The sequence below is a fragment of the Pristiophorus japonicus genome, chromosome 4, assembly GCF_044704955.1.
Source record: "Pristiophorus japonicus isolate sPriJap1 chromosome 4, sPriJap1.hap1, whole genome shotgun sequence".
Lineage (NCBI taxonomy): Eukaryota > Metazoa > Chordata > Chondrichthyes > Pristiophoridae > Pristiophorus > Pristiophorus japonicus.
In genome coordinates, this window is record NC_091980.1 from 59,921,840 (window position 1) to 59,942,584 (window position 20,745).

Genomic DNA, 20,745 nt, shown 5'->3' on the forward strand with positions numbered 1-20,745 from the left:
TTCCTCCACCTCTCTTCCACTCTTATGTGGGCTGTAGACTAGTTCTATTAGTGTGCTTGAGGAGCACATTGCCAAATAAATATTGTGGAACATATTGCCAAATAAGCAGGAAACTATCCCATCTTAGTGTTTACCTCCTCATTAGCCTGATGTCATAGTAAATATGTTTAGCTGCAATGTTCATTCAAGCAATAATTAATTAATCTTAAGTATTTGAAATGTGGAAGAAAGTTCATGTTTTGGATATTCAGCTCATTTCAGGATTTATAGAAACATAGAAACATAGAAAATAGGTGCAGGAGTAGGCCATTCAGCCCTTCTAGCCTGCACCGCCATTCAATGAGTTCATGGCTGAACTTTATACATTTATGAATCTTTATACATTGCTGCCAGTTTGTTCCATGACTAGTTTAAAAGTTTAAATCTTAGAATTCTGGAAACATTTCTTAGTTGATGTGCTAATTACAAGAACATAGCAATTGGTGGATCCAGTATAGTACTTGGTAATTGCAATGTTTCCTGGCACTATAATACGAGCAGAATAAATGTTATCTACAGATTTAAAGATAACATTTTCATTATCACAGTTTGTTCTTGTATCTGAACATTTCTGCTTTTTTGCTTACCCAACCGACAGTTTTAGTTGTAATGTTCTAATCTTGATCTTAGTCCTTTGATCTTTTAACTCATACTGTACCATTAAACAATCCAAAGAATGGTTATAAGAATTTGTACTTTTTTGTCTGTTTAAAGTGTTGATCTTGATTGGGGTGTTGGTATGTTTGTTGAGTCAACACTATGAAGGAGCAAACTGTCAATAGAGAGAAATGTATTTATTAACTTTTGAAATTCTCTTGGTTAATATCACTTCAATAATTTATAATTTTAGTTCCCTTGCGGTATTGAGAATAATTAGTTCTCCTAGCCAGTTTCCGATTTGAAATCAAAAGTAATATACTTGCAATTTCAATATGATATTCGAGAAAAAATATCAGACAATTTAAAAATAATTATTTGAGCTACATTTTAACCTAGGTAACTTTGTCAAAATCACACCCCATCTTTACTTTATTAAACTGCGTCTTCCCATGGACTAGTCTGAATTTGTTTAAATACAATGCTAAGTTCAAAGCTAGTCATCTGTATCCAACATTTGCTAATTATAACTGAGTGCTCACTTTCACCAAAAATAACATCGCCTTTTGTTCCTCACTTTTTTCCAGAATGAAGAAAAATAGATTTAGCCAACAAGTTGGAACCCAACCTGCTTCAGATGTTGATAAAGGAAATAAAAGACAGAAGACTAGGTTAGCTCAAGGCAGTGAAACTTTGGCCCCAAGTTTCGTCCCGCGGCGAAAACGGCTCACCTCCGAGCTGGGCGCCTGTTTTTCGCGCCGAAAACTGCGCCTAAAAAAAAGTCCGATATTCTCAAGCTCCTTGGAGCTCGATGTCTGCTTGGCGCAGTGCGCTCTTCGCAGCAGGGGGCGGAGCCTAACACTCGCGCCAATTTTCTAAGTAGCAGGGGGCGGGTACAATTTAAATTAGCCTTCGTGGTGCCGGCAACCCTGCGCGTGCGCATTGGAGCGTGCGTGCATGCGCAGTCTCACACAAACATTGGCACTCGGCCATTTTTAAAAATACTGCAGAAAAAGTGAAGATTTGTTTCTTGGACCCCTGCAAAGGCTTGTAATTTAATTTTTTTTTATATTTCTGTGTGTGAGGGAATGCTTTTAGCAGCACTGCTGAATAAATCACCTGCTGAAATCAGTGAGTTCAGCTTTTCACTGCTAAACTTGCAGAACCGGTGCTGCATTGGTGCATGCAAAGTAAGGACTGTGTGTTGGAGAAATAAGAGTGCCAATTCAATTTTGCAATAATCAACGTCCACCATTGCATAATACGTGGTGTTGACAATGCAGCACCCATTCTGCAAATTTAAATATAAAACTGTTGATGTGGCTGCCTCTCCCTGTCCAAATGGCCTCAGTCCCCCTCACAACTCGAAGGCTGCTGCTGTATCTTCGGCTGCCGTCGAGCCACTGACGCCGCCCCTAAAGCGTGGCCGAATGGCCTCAAGAACCTGAATGAGCTGCGTGTGTCCTGCGTTGATTCTTCGGCTGCCGGCCAGCCACTGACGCCGCTGATATCCTATGGCCGAATGGCCTCACGTCGGTCCGCTGCTGATTCTTCGGCTGCCGGTCAGCCACTGACGCCGCTGATATCTCATGGCCGAATGGCCTCGGGTCCGTCCGGTGTTGCTTCTTCGCGGCCAGCCACGAAGAGAATGAAGGCCTGCCTCAAGCACTGCAGCTCAGCTCGAAGCTTGTTGCCGCTGCCGTCGAGACACTGACGCCACACCTCTGCCTGTCTCCAACATGAAAGGCCTGCCTGAAGCACTTTCACACAGGTAGGAACATGGTTTATTTAATCTTTTCTTTGCTTATAAATTTTTATTCAGGTTGGATTTATTTGTATAATATTTGTATAAGTATAACTAAGGATTGATTGTAGAATTTAATGACTTCCCTTCCCCCCCTCCCCCCCCCCACCTCGTTCCCTACGCCTAATTTGTAACCTACGCCTGATTTTCTAAAGTGTAGACAAGGTTTTTTCGAGCGTACAAAAATCTTCACTTACTGCATTCGAAGTTAGTTTGGAGTAAGTTTTCACTCACGAAACTTTGAAATCAGGCGTAAGTGGCCGGACACGCCCCCTTTTGAAAAAAAATTCTATTCCAAAGTGAAACTGTTCTAACTGACTAGAACTGGAGCAAACTAAATGTCGAGAATTCCGATTTCTAAGATACTCCGTTCTACACCAGTTGCTCCTAAAAATCAGGAGCAAATCATGTGGAAACTTGGGGCCTTTGAGTGCTTCTCATGTAGACTGGGGAAACCTGCACTATGAGGTGAATCTGCACATCTTTCAGTACTTTCCATTGGTGGATCGGGCTTAAGCATCATCAGTATGTAGAACATGGAAAGAAGTATTTCACATGCTGGAACTATGGAGATGATTTGAGTTTGAACTGAACCAGCCAGCCACATCCTATTTGAAATCAACCCACCTAGGTCTGATATAGCAGATAATCAAAAAGCATGCAGATCATCTCAGTTTTATGTCAGTTTTAAGGTAAAAAAAAAGATAGTCTGAGCCATACAGGTTAAAAAAAATAAGGCTAATACTTCTTTTGATATTCAGAATTTTTCCTTCTCTTTCTCTCCCCCCCGCCGCCCCCCCCCGCCCCACCATACATTTATCTCCTTTACTGAAAGCCAGCAGTCCTCTTGTACCTTAACAGTGGCTATACTTCAGTTGACAGAGTGTCAGAAGACTGGTTGGCTGTGGGGAACATCACAGCTAAGTTTAATCCTATCTATCCTTCCACTTCATGGATTAAATCATTTTTTGATCAGGGGCAAGAATGTTAGTGCTTTTCCTCATCTCTCCCTCTCCCCAAATCCTGGGAACTGTACTAGGCATACCAATGTCCAAGAGGTGCAAGCAGCTGAGGGGGGAGGGGAAGGCAGGGGATGGTGAGAATCACAGTCACCACCGCTATCAACTTCTTCACCTCAGGCTCCTTCCAGAGGTCTGCAGCAGACATTTGTGGCATCTCGCAGTCGGCCGACCACAGATGCATCACCCAGATCAATATGCCAGGTTTGAAAGTCAGCCAATTATATTAACTTTGCTCCTGTTGAAGCCAGTGTTACTGAATGGGCGTTCAGCTTTTCTGCTCTGGCTGGCTTCCCACGGGTGCAGGGCATCATCGACTGTACACAGGTGGCCTTCAGGGCACCCTATCATCACCCAGGAGACTTTGTCAACCGCAAGGGTTTCCATTACCTCAATGTGCAGCTGGTCTGCAACCATAGGAAGATCATCATGCATGTGTGCACCAAATTCCGTGGCAGCTGCCATAACTCTTTCGTCTTGTGCCAGTCCACCCTCCTTCAGCACTTCAGTCCTCCAAACAGACTTTCCGGCTGGCTGCTTGAAGACCAGGGCTATCCACTGAAGTCATGACTCATGACACCCTTGAGAAGGCCAAGTACTGAGGCCGAGGCAAGATATAATGAAAGCCACATTTCCACCAGATGTGTCATAGCGCAGACAATAGGCATGCTCAAAATGCACTTCAGGTACCTTGACAGACCCTTCGGTATGCACCGGCCAATGTCTCCAGAATCACCATGGTCTGTTGCGCCCTGCAGAACATAGCGCAGCAGCAAGGATTAGCGCTGCATGAGGAGCAAGGCACTGAACACACAGCCTCTTCGGAGGACCAGGGTCCGAGCTCATTGCTGCCTGCGAGGCCAGGGATGGGCTCATCACGGTCAGATTTACTTAATTTAACTTTACTTAACTTTACACCCATATGGCTGCCACGTGCTACACCATCACTCCACAGCAACATCATAAAGCATCCCTACAGTGACCAAGCCATTCCTTTCACATTGACTACAATTGTTGGGGGTAACATTATGTCTCACTATTCATGCCAACTCACTAAGCCACTTCCAATGGTGCGCACAAATGAGGTGGTGAAATGAAAGTGGTGATAATAAAGATTTGTATCTGTGACATCACAGTAACGGAAACTTTACTGAAACATTTAATCAAACATCCAAGTGGCTATCCGTGTGAATCTACTTATGTTTCATCTTTCTCTTACGCATGCTTCTACGAGGTGCTATCTTTGTGGCTTCAACAGAGGTAGTGGCAGCCTGCTCACTTCCCTGTTGCGACTGCATAGACACCTTTGGCGGACATCCTCTGGGTTTTGGAACTTGTGACAGGCCCGCCAAAGTCTGCTCCTCCTGTGATTGTGTAAGGGCAGACTTGGCCATCGTGATCCCAGGTGGCATCTGGGCTTCTGAAGGATGTGGGGATGGGGCCCAATAGGGGAGAAGTGTGAGTGCTTTGCGAGGAGCCCCCATTTTCATGTCCCCTCTCGCCATCATCCCCTTCATGGGCCACCCCCACTTCCCTGCAAGCAAGGAGCTGGAGAGCACCTTGCTATACAGCAATGGGGCCATGAGAACCCACTTTTACATTGACATCCCTTCTAAAGATGAGGTCTAGGAGCATCTGCCATCTATTCTCCATAGATAGCCATCTATTCTCAATAGAGACCACGTGCTCCTGTGCGAGGCGCATTAGCTACTCCATGCAGGTCGCCAGCCTATTTATGGAAGAGCCTACTGTTGCCATCGCCTGCAGCATGGTGGTGTTCATGTTGGAGATGGATTCCACCATTCTCTGGACATTTGCAGGCATGGTGTTTGCAAAACCTTCTGCACTTTTTGCTGCACTTCCAGGAATGCCCTCTTTCTGATGAGGCTCAGTATCTGCATGCAGCTGAGGAGAGCTGGGAGTGTCCTTCGCCCTCAGGCGAGGAGCTCCTTTTCTGCCCCTGTCTCCAACATCTGCTCTTCCTCATTTGTGAGTTGTGAGATACCAGGTGACAACACTACTCTATCTCGTGTGGGACCCACCGAGGTGCAAGTATCTGTGTTGGTGCTGGGTGCACTTGCGTTTGGTGATAGTGCTCCCGCAGAGGCTGGAAGATATTCTGAGGAGTCATCTTCCTCTTTCTCCTGGTCAGTAGTGGGGGACACTTGATGGACCTGTAAGTGAGTAAAAAGATGAATTAGATATGCCATATGAAGAATGGGTACAGATCCCATTATGCATATGATGAATGTTCACTGGCTGCTGACATCAGTTCCCCAAGCATATGAAGGGAGTCATCGGAGAGCCCGGGTGCAGCCCTATGTCTGTGTATTTATGTTTGGCACAATTTGCAGCAGTCCAATTGTGCAGTGTGCTCCTCGATGAATCTTCAAATGCAACATGGCTTCTTTAAATATCCTGGTTGAAAATGCGTCATCGATGACTTCATCAGACCTGCACCATTTAATAGGGCCAGGAAACGCACAGGGCAGCCTTAATAGGCCCAATTAACAGAAAGTCGATCTTGGCAGCGCCGTTGTATGAAGAACGGGGTCACGACCTGCCACATCGATTGCCTGCACCCGACCAACCCAGGTACAGATATTTCTGGCCATTGTCTTCATTCCCCGCCACTAACTCTGTTCCCTCACCACCGCCTCCAACCCTCTCCCTGGTCTGGAGCTGAACCAGACCATTTGCAACCTTGCCATCCTATTTGAATCTGAGATGAACTGACTACATATCTGCTCCATTACCAAGACCGCCAATGTCCACTTCCATTATATTGCCAGTCTCCGTCCCACCTCTGCTCATCTGCTGCTGAAATCCACATCCATGCCTTTACTATCTCTAGACTTGACTATTCCAATGCTCTCCTGGCCAGCCTCCCATCGTTCATGCTCCATAATCTTGATGTCATCTAAATCTCTGCTGCCCATTTCCTAACTTGCACCAAATCCAATTTCACTCATCACCCTGTGCTCACTGAGCTACATTGGCTCCTGGTCCGGCAATACCTTGATTTTAAAATTCTCATCTTTGTTTTCAAATCCCTCCATGCCTCGCCCCTTCCTATTTCTGTAACTTCCTCCAGCCCTACAATCCTCTGAGATCTGCGCTCCTCCAATTCTTGCCTCTTGCGCATCTCCGATTTTAATCACTCCACCATTGGCGGCGTGCCTTTAGCTGTCTAAGACCTAGGCTCTGGAATTCCCTCTCTAAGCCCCTCTTTCCTCTTTTAAAATGTACCTTAAAATCTATCTCTTTGACGTCACCTGTCCTAATATCTCGTGGTTTGGTATCAAATTTTATTTTATAATGCTCCGCTGTAGTACCTTGGGATGTTTTACTACATTAAAGGTGCAGAATAATGCATGTTGTTGCTGTTGTTGTTGAAGTGGGGCAGGATTGAAATTGATCAATGCATTCTGGACAGTTAAGATTGGTGACTCATTCATGTTTGCAATTAGTGCATCTTTGTGAAAGTAAACATTGGGCTGCATAAAAAACCATGTTAAGCATGTCTGAAGGAATCAGTAAGGCAATATACAGTTTCTTCAAACAAACTGCATGTTTAAAGTAAACTCAACCTGTTGTGTATCTGAAAAACATGCACTCCCATGTTCCGCCACAAGGGAGCTCATCCCTTGGAAGCACTGTATATAAGCCGGCCCCTAAGGCATGTTCCTCACTCTGAAGTGTCTTATTAAAGACTGAGGTCACTGTTACTTTAACCTCCCTGTGTGCAGCCTCATCTGTGTTAGGAACACAATAACTGGTGACGAGAATACAAATCCAATGCAAAGATGCAGCAAACTGTGGGCATCCTGGAGAAGTTCTCAGAGGGTGAGGACTGGGAAGCTTATGTCGAACTGCTAGACCAGTACTTTGTAGCCAATGAGCTGGACGGAGAAGGAAACGCTGCAAAAAGGAGAGCGGTCCTCCTCACAGTCTGCGGGGCACCGACCTACAGCCTCATGAAGAATCTTCTGGCTCCGGTGAAACCCACAGATAAGTTGCATGAGAAGCTGTGTACACTGGTTCGGGAGCATCTTAACCCGAGGGAGAGCATGCTGATGGCGAGGTATCGGTTCTACACGTGCCAGCGATATGAGATCAGGAAGTGGCGAGCTACGTCGCCGAGCTAAGGCGACTTGCAGGACAATGTGAGTTTGATGGCTACCTGGAGCAAATGCTCAGAGACTTTTTTGTACTGGGCATTGACCACGAGACCATCCGACGAAATCTTTTGACTGTAGAGACACCGACCCTCAGTAAGGCCATTGCGATAGCACAGGCGCTTATGTCCACCAGTGATAACACCAAACAAATCTCTCAGCACACAATTGCTAGCAATGTTCATAAATTAACTGGAACTGTGTTTGTGAGCAGAAATGTACAGTGCAGAACCCACGAGTCTGCAACTGCCAGCAGGCCTCAGGTGACCCAGATGACTCAGAGTCTGCAACAAAGGATGAATGCAAGGCAATTCACACCTTGTTGGCATTGTGGAGGCTTCCATTCAGCCTATTCATGCCACATCAAAGGGTATGTTTGCAAGAGCTGTGGAACAGTGGGGCAGCTCCAACAAGCTTGCAAATGAGCTGCAAGCTCTACGAAACCTGCGAACCACCATGTGGCAGAGGAAGATCGGTCGATCGTGGATCAAAGCACATTCGAGCCTCAGAGAGAGGAGGCAGATGCTGAAGTACACGGGGTGCACACATTTTCGATGAAATGTCCACCTATAATGCTAAACATAATATTGAATGGCTTACGCGTAGCCATGGAACTGGACACTGGCACTACCCAATCCATCATGAGTAAAAAGATGTTTGAGAGACTGTGGTGTAACAAGGCATTCAGACCAGCCCTGAGCCCAATCCACACGAAACTGAGAATGTACACCAAAGAACTTATCACTGTCCTGGGCAGCGCCATGGTCAAGGTCACCTACAAGGGCAGGGTGCATGAACTGCCACTCTGGATTGTTCCGGGCGATGGCCCCACATTGCTTGGAAGGAGCTGGCTGGGCAAAATCCACTGGAACTGGGATGACATCCAAGCGCTATCATATGTCGATGAGGCCTCACGTACCCAGATTCTGAACAAATTTCCTTCCCTTTTAGAGCCAAGCATTGGAAGCTTTTCCGGGGCGAAGGTGCGGATCCACTTGGTCCCAGAGGCACGACCCATTCACCACAAGGCGCAAGCAGTACCTCACATGATGAGGGAGAGAGTGGAAATTGAGCTGGACAGGCTGCAACGCGAGGGCATCATCTCCCCAGTGGAATTCAGCGAGTGGGCCAGCCCGATTGTTCCAGTATTCAAAAGTGATGGCACGGTCAGGATTTGCGGCGATTATAAAGTAACGTTTCTCGCAACAGGACCAATACCCGCTACCTAAGGCAGACGACCCATTTGCGACACTGGTAGGAGGCAAGACATTCACCAAGCTCGACCTGACTTCGGCCTACATGACGCAGGAGCTGGAGGAGTCTTTGAAGGGCCTCACCTGCATCAACACGCACAAGGTACTGTTCATCTACAACAGATGCCCGTTTGGAATTCGGTTGGCTGCAGCGATCTTCCAGAGAAACATGGAGAGCCTACTCAAGTCGGTACCACACACGGTGGTCTTTCAGGACAACATATGGGTCACGGGTCGGGATACCGCCAAGCAGCTACAAAGCCTGGAGGAGGACCTCCAGCGACTGGATCGCGTAGTGCTGCAGCTGAAGAGGTCGAAATGCGTCTTCATGGCAACAGAAGTGGAGTTCTTGGGGAGAAAGATCGCGGCGGATGGCATTCGGCCCACAGAGGCCAAGACATAGGCTATCAGGAACGCACCCAGGCCACAGAACGTCACAGAGCTGCGGTCGTTCCTGGGACTCCTCAACTATTTTGGTAACTTCCTACCAGGGTTAAGCACCCTCTTAGAGCCCCTACATGTGTTATTGCACGAAGGTGGGAACTGGGTATGGGAAAACACCAAGTGATTGCTTTTGAGAAAGCCAGAAACATTTTATGCTCCAACAAGCTGCTTGTATTATATAACCCGTGTAAAAGACTTGTGCGAGCATGTGAAGCATCGTCGTACGGAGTCGGGTGTGTATTACAACAAAGTAATGTTGCGGGGAAGTTGCAACCTGGCGCCTATGCTTCCAGGAGCTTGTCTAAGGCCGAGAGGGCCTACTGCATGATTGAGAAAGAGGCATTAGCATGTGTGTTCGGGGTAAAGAAAATGCATCAGTACCTGTTTGGCCTCAAATTTGAGCTGGAAACTGATCACAAGCCTCCCACATCCCTGTTTGCTGAAAACAAGGGGATAAATACGAATGCTTCAGCCCGCATACAAAGGTGGGCACTCGTGTTATCAGCATATAACTATACCATCCGCCACAGGCCAGGCACCGGGAACTGTGCGGATTCTCTCAGTGGGCTACCATTGCCCGCCACGGGGGTGGAAATGATACAGACTGCAAACTTGTTGATGGTGGCGCAGCCCGCAGACTTGTTCATGGAAGCATTTGAAAATGATAAATCACCTGTCACGGTCCGCCAGATTAGAACTTGTATCAGCCAAGATCCCCTGCTGTCCCTCGTAAAAAACTGTGCACTGCATGGGAGCTGGGCCAGCAGCCCCGTTGAAATGCAAGAGCCAATCAAGCCGTTCCAGCGGTGAAAGGACGAGCTGTCCATTCAGGCAGATGGCCTGTTGTGGGGTAACTGCATAGTGCTACCAAAAAAGGGCAGGGAGATGTTCATCTCGGATCTCCACAGCACACACCCAGGTATAGTAATGATGAAAGTGATAGCCAGATCCCACGTGTGGTGGCCCGGTATCGACTCTGAATAAAGTCCTGTGTATGGCAATGCAGCGCATGTGCTCAGTTGAGCAATGCGCCCAGAGAGACACAACTAGGTTTGTGGTCATAAGAACATAAGAACATCAGAATTAAGAACAGGAGTAGACCATCTAGCCCCTCGAACCTGCTCCGCCATTCAACAAGATCATGGCTGATCTGGCCGTGGACTCAGCTCCACTTACACGCCCGCTCCCCATAACCCTTAATTCCCTTATTGGTTAAAAATCTATCTATCTGTGATTTGAATACATTCAATGAGCTAACCTCAACTGCTTCCTTGGGCAGAGAATTCCACAGATTCACAACCCTCTGGGAGAAGAAATTCCTTCTCAACTCGGTTTTAAATTGGCTTCCCCCATATTTTGAGGCTGTGCCCCCTAGTTCTAGTCTCCCCGACCAGTGGAAACAACCTCTCTGCCTCTATCTTGTCCATCCCTTTCATTATTTTAAATGTTTCTCGAAGATCACCCCTCATCCTTCTGAACTCCAACGAGTAAAGACCCAGTCTACTCAATCTATCATCATAAGGTAACCCCCTCATCTCCAGAATCAGCCTAATGAATCGTCTCTGTACACCCTCCAAAGCCAATATATCCTTCGTTAAGTAAGGTGACCAAAACTACACGCAGTACTCCAGGTGCGGCCTCACCAATGCCCTGTACAGTTGCAGCAGGACCTCCCTGCTTTTGTACTCCATCCCTCTCGCAATGAAGGCCAACATTCCATTCGCCTTCCTGATTACCTGCTGCACCTGCAAACTAACTTTTTGGGATTCATGCACAAGGACCCCCAGGTCCCTCTGAACCGCAGCATGTTGTAATTTCTCCCCATTCAAATAATATTCCCTTTTACTGTTTTTTTTCCAAGGTGGATGACCTCACATTTTCCGACATTGTATTCCATCTGCCAAACCTTAGCCCATTCGCTTAACCTATCTAAATCTCTTTGCAGCTTCTCTGTGTCCTCTACACAACCCGCTTTCCCTGCAAATTTGCATCTGCAAATTTTGTTACACTGCACTCTGTCCTCTCTTCCAGGTCACCTATGTATATTGTAAACAGTTGTGGTCCCAGCACCGAACCCTGTGGAACACCACTAACCACCGATTTCCAACCCGAAAAGGACCCATTTATCCCAACTCTCTGCTTTCTGTTAGCCAGCCAATTCTCGATACATTTCCTCTGACTCCGCGTACCTTTATCTTCTGCAGTAACCTTTTGTGTCGCACCTTATCGAATGCCTTTTGGAAATCCAAATACTCCACATCCATCGGTACACCTCTATCTACCATGCTCGTTATATCCTCAAAGAATTCCAGTAAATTAGTTGAACATGATTTCCCCTTCATGAATCCATGTTGCGTCTGCTTGATTGCACTATTCCTATCTAGATATCCCGCTATTTCCTCCTTAACGATAGCTTCAAGCATTTTCCTCACTACAGATGTTAAACCAACCGGACTATAGTTACCTGCCTTTTGTCTGCCCCCTTTTTTAAACAGAGGCGTTACATTAGCTGCTTTCCAATCCGCTGGTACCTCCCCAGAGTCCAGAGAATTTTGGTAGATTATAACGAATGCATCTGCTATAACTTCCGCCATCTCTTTTAATACCCTGGGATGCATTTCATCAGGACCAGGGGACTTATCTACTTTGAGTCCCATTAGCCAGTCCAGCACTACCCCCCAAGTGATAGTGATTATCTCAAGGTCCTCCCTTCCCATATTCCCGTGACCAGCAATGTTTGACATGGTTTTTGTGTCTTCTACTGTGAAGACCGCAGCAAAATAATTGTTTCAGGTTTCAGCCATTTCCACATTTCCCATTATTAAATCCCCCTTCTCATCTTCTAAGGGACCAATATTTACATTAGTCACTCTTTTCCGTTTTATATATCGGTAAATAGCTTTTACTATCTGTTTTTATGTTTTGCGCAAGTTTACTTTCATAGTCTATATTTCCTTTCTTTATTGCTTTCTTAGTCATTCTTTGCTGTCGTTTAAAATTTTTCCAATCTTCTAGTTTCCCACTAACCTTGGCCACCTTATACGCATTGGTTTTTAATTTGATACTCTCCTTTATTTCCTTGGTTATCCACGGCTGGTTATCCCTTCTCTTACCGCTGTTCTTTTTCACTGGAATATATTTCTGTTGAGCACGATGAAAGAGCTCCTTAAAAGTCCTCCACTGTTCCTCAATTGTGCCACCGTTTAGTCTGTGTTTCCATTCTACTTTAGCCAACTCTGCCCTCATCCCACTGTCGTCCCCTTTGTTTAAGCATTGTACACTCGTTTGAGACACTACTTCCTCACCCTCAATCTGTATTACAAATTCAACCATACTGTGATCACTCATTCCGAGAGGATCTTTTACTCGGAGATCGTTTATTATTCCTGTCTCATTACACAGGACCAGATCTAAGATAACTTGCTCCCTTGTAGGTTCTGTAACATCCTGTTCTAAGAAACAATCCTGTATGCATTCTATGAATTCCTCCTCAAGGCTACCCCGTGCGATTTGATTTGACCAATCAATATGTAGGTTAAAATCCCCCATGATTACTGCCGTTCCTTTTTCACATGCCTCCATTATTCCCTTTATTATTGTCCGCCCCACCGTGAAGTTATTTGTTGGGGGCCTATAAACTATGCCCACTAGTGACTTTTTCCCCTTACTATCTCTAATCTCCACTCACAATGATTCAACATTTTGTTCATTAGAGCTAATGTCGTCTCTCACAAATGCCCTGATATCACCCTTTATTAACAGAGCTACCCCACCTCCTTTCCAATCTTGGCTATCTTTCCAAATTGTCAGATACCCCTGTATGTTTAATTCCCAGTCTTGGCCACTCTGCAACCACGTTTCTGTAATGGCCACCAAATCATACCTATTTGTAATGATTTGTGCCGTCAACTCATTTACTTTATTTTGAATGCTGCGTGCGTTTAGGTAGAGTGTTTTAATACTAGTTTTTAAAACATGATTTTTAGTTTTGACCCCTCCTGCAGCTACTTTATATTCTTACATATTGTCCCATCCTATCACCTTGTGGTTTACACTTACCCCAGTGCTACTCTGTTCTCTTGCCTCCTGCCTTTTGCATTCTTTGTTGGGGTCCTGTTCATCTGAGCTCTCACCCACTCTAACTAGCTCAGAGCCCTCTCCTGGGTTCTGAATACTCCTCGCATTTTAGGCACCGAGTTTTCATGCTTGCCTTTTTATTACACTTTGACCCTTTAGAATTTTGCTGTACAGTGGCCCTTTTTGTTTTTTGCCTTGGGTTTCTCTGCCCTCCACTTTTACTCATCTCCTTTCTGTCTTTTGCCTCTGTCTCCATTTTGTTACCCTCTATCTCCCTGCATTGGTTCCCATCCTCCTGCCATATTAGTTTAATGCCTCCCCAACAGCACTAGCAAACACTCCCCCTAGGACATTGGTTCCAGTCCTGCCCAGGTGCAGACCGTCCGGTTTGTACTGGTACCACCTCCCCCAGAAGCGGTTCCAATGCCCCAGGAATTTGAATTCCTCCCTGCTGAACCACTGCTCAAGCCACGTATTCATCTGAGCTAGCCTACGATTCCTACTCTGACTAGCACGTGGCACTGGTAACAATCCCGAAATTACTACTTTTGAGGTCCTACATTTTAATTTAGTTCCTATCTACTTAAATTCGTCTCGTAGGACCTCATCCCTTTTTTTACCTATATAGTTGGTACCAATGTGCACCACGACAACTGGCTGTTCACCCTCCCTTTTCAGAATGTCCTGCACCCGCTCCGAGACATCCTTGACCCTTGCACCAGGGAGGCAACATACCAATCCTGGAGTCTCGGTTGCAGCCGCAGAAATGCCTATCTATTCCCCTTACAATTGAATCCCCTATCACTATCGCTCTCCCACTCTTTTTCCTGCCCTCCTGTGCAACAGAGCCAGCCATGGTGCCATGAACTTGACTGCTGCTGCCCTCCCCTGATGAGTCATCCCCCTCAACAGTACTCAAAGCGGTGTATCTGTTTTGCAGGGGGATGACCGCAGGGGACCCCTGCACTACCTTCCTTGCACTGCTCTTCCTGCTGGTCTTCCATTCCCTATCTGGCTGTGGACCCTTCACCTGCGGTAAGACCAACTCGCTACACGTGCTACTCACGTCATTCTCAGCATCGTGGATGCTCCAGAGTGAATCCACCCTCAGCTCCAATTCCGCAACGCGGACCGTCAGGAGCTGGAGGCGGATACACTTCCCGCACACGTAGTCGTCAGGGACACTGGAGTCGTCCCTGAGTTCCCACATGGTACAGGAGGAGCATAACACCCGACCGAGCTCTCCTGCCATGACTTAACCCTTAGATTAACTTAAATTGGCAACAACAATGCTAAAAATTACTGACTGATCTAGAAGAGAAATAAGAAAAACTACTTACCAGTCACCAGCCAATCACTTACCCCCTTGGCTGTGACGTCACCTTTCTATTTCTTTCTACTTCTTTTTTGCCTTCCTCCTGTAGCTGCACAAACACGCCTCTCGCCGACCCTGCCCGAACTCCTGAACTCATGGCCTTTTGTAGGCCTCCACGCGCCCCGGACTGTCGCCTCTCGCCGACGCTGGCCCTCCAGACCATGGTCGAGGAGCCATGTCGACTATGCAGGCCCGTTTCTCGGTAAAATGTTCCTGCTGGTGGTGGATGCTTTTTCAAAGTGGATTGACTGTGAAATAATGTCGGGAAGCACTGCCACCGCCACCATTGAAAGCCTGAGGGCCATGTTTGCCACCCACGGCCTGCCTGACATACTGGTCAGTGACAACGGGCCATGTTTCACCAGTGCCGAATTTAAAGAATTCATGACCCGCAATGGGATCAAACATGTCACCTCGGCCCCGTTTAAAGCAGCTTCCAATGGGCAGGCAGAGCGGGCAGTACAAACCATCAAAGAGAGCCTTAAACGAGTCATAGAAGGCTCACTCCAAACCCGCCTGTCCCGAGTACTGCTCAGCTACCGCACGAGACCCCACTCGCTCACAGTGATGCCACCGGCTGAGTTACTCATGAAAAGGACACTTAAAACCAGACTCTCGCTGGTTCACTCTAACCTGCATGATCAGGTAGAGAGCAGGCGGCAGCAACAAAATGTAAACGATGGTCGCGCCACTGTGTCACGGGAAATTGATCTGAATGACCCTGTGTATGTGCTAAACTATGGACATGGTCCCAAGTGAATTTCAGGCATGGTGATAGCTAAAGAAGGGAATCGGCTGTTTGTAGTCAAACTAGACAATGGACAAATTTGCAGAAAGCAGCTGGACCACACGAGGCTGCGGTTCACAGACTGCCCTGAACAACCCACAGCAGACACCACCTTTTTCGAGCCCAGAACACACACCCAAAGATCAACGACACCATGCCGGACCAGGAAATCGAACCCATCACACCCAACAGCCCAGCAAGGCCAGGCTCACCTAGCAGCTCTGCAGGGCTAACAACACGTCAGCCCAGCGAGAGCACAGTCAACACACCAGAACAGACATTTGTACCGAGGCGGTCCACCAGGGAAAGAAAGGCTCCCGACCGCCTCATCTTGTAAATAGTTTTCACTTTGACTTTGGGAGGGGAGTGATGTTGTGTATCTGTAAAGCATGCACTCCCATGTTCCGCCACCAGGGAGCTCTTCCCCTGAAGTCCCAAGGGATCCCAGCATCCCTTGGGAGTACTGTATGTAAGGCCTGTTCCTCACTCTGGAGTGTCTTGTTAAAGACTTTGGTCACTGTTACTTTAACATCCCTGTGTGCAGCCTCATCTGTGTGAGGAACACAATACAACCTTTTCTCCTTGATATTTTAATTATATTTTCATCATAACTTTTGCAAAATCATGCCACCACAAAGTTGCTACTTCGGACAACGTACCAAGTTCATCTAATATGTAATACACGTGCAGCGCCCAGAATCCGGAACCCTCAGGACTGAGGCCATTCCGGATTCCGCATTTTTCCGGATTTTGGATCATCTTTCTGACATCACAAATGCGGAAACTCCTGAGCCCAGGTTTGGGTATTTACGGATTTCGGTATGTCAGAAAGAGGGTTCTCTGCTAAGGCGCTGTTCAGGCCGCCGGCCCCACCAAGGTGGAGCTGTTCGGGCGGGGCCCCTCCGAGGTGGAGCTGTTCAGGCGGGGCCCCTCCGAGGTGGAGCTGTTCAGGCCGCCGGCCCCACCAAGGTGGAGCTGTTCAGGCGGGGCCCCTCCGAGGTGGAGCTGTTCAGGCGGGGCCCCTCCGAGGTGGAGCTGTTCCGGCGGGGCCCCACCGAGGTGAAGCTGTTCGGGTGGGGCCCCTCCGAGGTGGAGCTGTTCAGGCGGGGCCCCACCGAGGTGGAGCTGTTCGGGTGGGGCCCCTCCGAGGTGGAGCTGTTCAGGCGGGGCCCCACCAAGGTGAAGCTGTTCGGGTGGGGCCCCTCCGAGGTGGAGCTGTTCAGGCGGGGCCCCTCCGAGGTGGAGCTGTTCGGGTGGGGCCCCACCGAGGTGGAGCTGTTCAGGTGGGGCCCCACCGAGGTGGAGCTGTTCGGGTGGGGCCCCTCCGAGGTGGAGCTGTTCAGGCGGGGCCCCACCAAGGTGGAGCTGTTCGGGTGGGGCCCCTCCGAGGTGGAGCTGTTCAGGTGGGGCCCCACCGAGGTGGAGCTGTTCGGGTGGGGCCCCTCCGAGGTGGAGCTGTTCGGGTGGGGCCCCACCGAGGTGGAGCTGTTCGGGTGGGGCCCTACCGAGGTGGAGCTGTTCAGGCGGGGCCCCACCGAGGTGGAGCTGTTCAGGTGGGGCCCCACCGAGGTGGAGCTGTTCGGGTGGGGCCCCGTCACCAAGGAAGTGTTCGGGCCGACAGAGAGGTGGTGTTGGGGCGGGCTGGTGAGGAGGCCCTGAGGTAAGGGCTGCGGCGGTGAGTGAGGCGAGGTAAGGGCAGCGGCGGTGAGGCCCGAGGTCGGGCAGTGGTGGAGCCCCAAGATCGGCGGGTCTGGATTCCGGAACATTTTATGGATTCCGGAAGACCCTGCCACCTGTACTAACAAAAGCTTGAATACTGTCTTGAGTGGTTTGAGCATTTTTTTTGTCCCTCCTTTAATGATTATCATTAATATATATCTGGTTGGACTATAAATTACAAAACTCATTGTAGTGTTCAGCTAATTTCCATTATTTAAATCTCCTTTCTTGCCTTTTTCAGGGTGACAGTCGTACTGAGTCTGCAGAGGCAGCACGTGATATTCTTTCACAACTGGTCAGCTGTTCCATGAAGACCTTGTGGCTGATCTCCACAACAAGACCTAGTTTCATGAATTTGTCAAAGGTAGCTTTTAAAAAAAAATAATTCAATGTAGCTTAACTGTCATGGAGGAACATTTTTTTGACAACAATTACACAGAATTCAATATCTTCCTATTTTTGCTTTCACAGTCACGTTTTGTGTCAGCTCTGACTGGTGTTTGTGAACTCAAAGTCACTGTCATCAATCAAGGTTGATGATACACCAGTAGATAATCCATCACTCAAAGTTTTGGTGGCTAATAACAGTAACACTCTGAAATTGTTGAAAATGAGTAGTTGCCCTCATATTTCAGGTAAATCCAAGCTTGCTCACAATGTAATTTGCAGTTCAGCACGAAATGTTTCAGGAGTACTGAAATGGTGTGTCAAGTGTGTCTCTACCATAGTGTACTTATATTGGGAAGTCAATACAGAGGAGCCGAGGAAATCTCTGTCATCTCCTTTTCATGGAGCCATGCTGCATCAGGTCATCTAATTTTTATTGAATAATTGGAAGTTTCCAATTTCTTAATTTAATTCATGAAAGCATTGTATTAGGTAATGATTGCTGAAATTGATTGCACTGTTCTGAGGAGAGCAGTAATGTTTTTTGTGTTAGACCATTGATGGCATGCTCCAGCTATTCGAGTGGTTCGAATGGTTCACAAAAAGGCATAGTTTGATTAATACAACTTCGGAATCTTGTATGTTGAATAAACTCAATTATGATTTATTTTTATATGGTGAATAATTTTAGTTTACATTTTGTGGAATTTTGTGTTTCAGTACTAATATTTTAAGTAATGTTTCCTTTTGTGCTCTCTGTGCATCTTTGTTGTATAACATGACACTAGAGTTAGTTGTCTAATGGTTTTATGAAGAAATAATGCTATTCTCTAGACTGTGCCTGTGATCTAAACATTTGAAATGTTTCTTCTCTTGGTTTGATGCCAGATTGTGTGTGGTGGGTTGGTGAGCACTTTCAATTTGGAAACCAATGAAGCACATTGCTCATTCAAAATTTAGTACTGGCAGAGTCCCACTGTATGGTAGAGGAAGTTGTAAAATAATTTGTGTGTATTTTGCTGATGCAATTGAGATTAGGTATGCTAACATGACTAAGTCGTCAGAATGTAGAGAAGCCTTTTCAGCTTGATTACGTATCTATTGTGCAAAAAGAATCAATATAAATATTTATGAACATGACTTCAGAAAAACACCCCTTTTGCACTAAAATAATATTTTCATTGCTAGCCTTTATTTGTATCTCGGGGCGATTGTTGTTTTGTTTGAGAATATGGACTATTCCCACCAGGAACTGAAATGAAATTGCCAAAGCTCATTTCACTTGAAACACTTGGTTAGCAGAGAAAGGAGAATGTCATCGTAATCAATCCCAAGTCTACAAAGTAGAAAAAATACATTCATCCTCTCCCTCTTGCCATCCAGCTCAAATTACCAGTGACTAAATTATACATTACTGTGACTGTGCATTTTTGTTAGTCATATGTTAAATAGTTACTATTTTTTTTCCTATGTAGGTATTCTTTGTGTGGCAAATCACTGCTATGGTCTGACAGCTGGCAATAAACTATTACCTTCTGAGCGATGACTTATTGTTGGCTTTATCCAGAGAGAAGCATGTTCATCTGGAATATTTTCACATTGATGTGGTGAGTGAGAACCCTGGACAGACCTAGTTCCACAGCATCAAAAAGAGTAGCTGGGATGCTCTTGTGAAACACTCTCCAAAAGAAACATTGTCATGTACTTCTTTCTGTATGATGATGAAACTCCAGTCACTCATATCTATTTTGGCTGTGCAGTCAGTAAGGAGATGTTGGGTTGTATTGGAATGAACTGCCCAAGATTGATCGAACAAGTAGTCTGTGCAAACGGTCTTCAGCCTCTGGAGGCTGAACTGATTTATATTGCAGAGCTTTGCAAAAACTTGACTGCCATGGGTCTGGGTGAATAAGGTTCATGCCATGCATTTGTGGAGTTTGTGAAGATGTATGGAGGATGGCTGACTCAGCTATCCATCATGAAGAAAGTGCTGATACCAGATCAGAAATATAATTTGGAGCGAATCCGTTGGTAGTTTTCCAAGCATCTAGGAAGGGTATGATTGCCAGATATAATGCCCACCTGGTAAAGTTGATGCAGATTATTTAAGATAGGGAATGTGGGACTCAGCAGGATCAAGGGGATGGTGCACCATGCTTTCATAAATGAATAAAGCATACAGATAAATAGATGATAAATCTGAATACTGAATAAGTATTGACGCAGTTAAACATTTACAAAGTCTAAGATCTATATGAAAGCACTTTTCAATCCTGTTTGTCAGGATTCAGACGCTGACTACAGTGATTGTGACTAGACTTTGCATTAGTCTCCAGATCGCCCAAAAGCATTAGCATTTATATTGGTTTTTGTGATCGCCAGAATATCACCCAATTTCAAACCCGCTAGTTTCCACTTCATCATTTGGCATTAGCCATAGCGATGTGAAATGGGCGTTAGTATTTTTTTCAGTCATGCAAGGCCAGCATCCATAACAACGTTTTTTTCCCGCGTTTCAGGAGGTTAGGGGTCATCTGCACATGCGCAGATGAGAGTGAAAGTGAAAGAGGAGAGAGAACAAGAGATGGTGGAGAAAACTGGTGAAGGGTTCTTGTGGTGTTTTCGGTGATTGGTGTTATAGGTGTTTTCAGTGATTTTTTTCAATTTCTGGATTAAAATAAAATAAAATGGATAGCAGTGAAGTAAAAATGGAGAAAGATGTAGTTTTGAGCAAGGAGGAGGAGGAAGTGGCTGAAGCGAGAGAGATGGGAAGACCAAGGCGTGCAAAGCGCTTCACTGAGGAGTCCAATGCTGCCTTAGTAACCGAAGTAGAGAATCGGTGGGCACAATTGACCCGGAGTGGGAACCCCCCCCGCCCCCAACCCCCTGTTTAAGAGTCAGCCACAAGGTCATGGTTGGATGCTGGGTGATAAAGGAAATGGCATAACCAGCTGGCTGATGACCCCCCTGCATAAGCCCCAGACAGAAGCCAAGAAGCGATACAATGAAAGCCACATAGCCACATGCAATATCATTGAAAAGATAATTGGAGTGCTTAAGCAGCGC

The 20,745-nt window shown here is 46.5% G+C and overlaps 1 pseudogene; it reads left to right on the top strand.

The window, feature by feature from the left end:
- The first annotated feature begins 1,224 nt into the window (after positions 1 to 1,224).
- On the top strand, positions 1,225 to 19,768 carry LOC139262064 (F-box/LRR-repeat protein 3-like; annotated as a pseudogene).
- Positions 19,769 to 20,745: the final 977 nt, after the last annotated feature.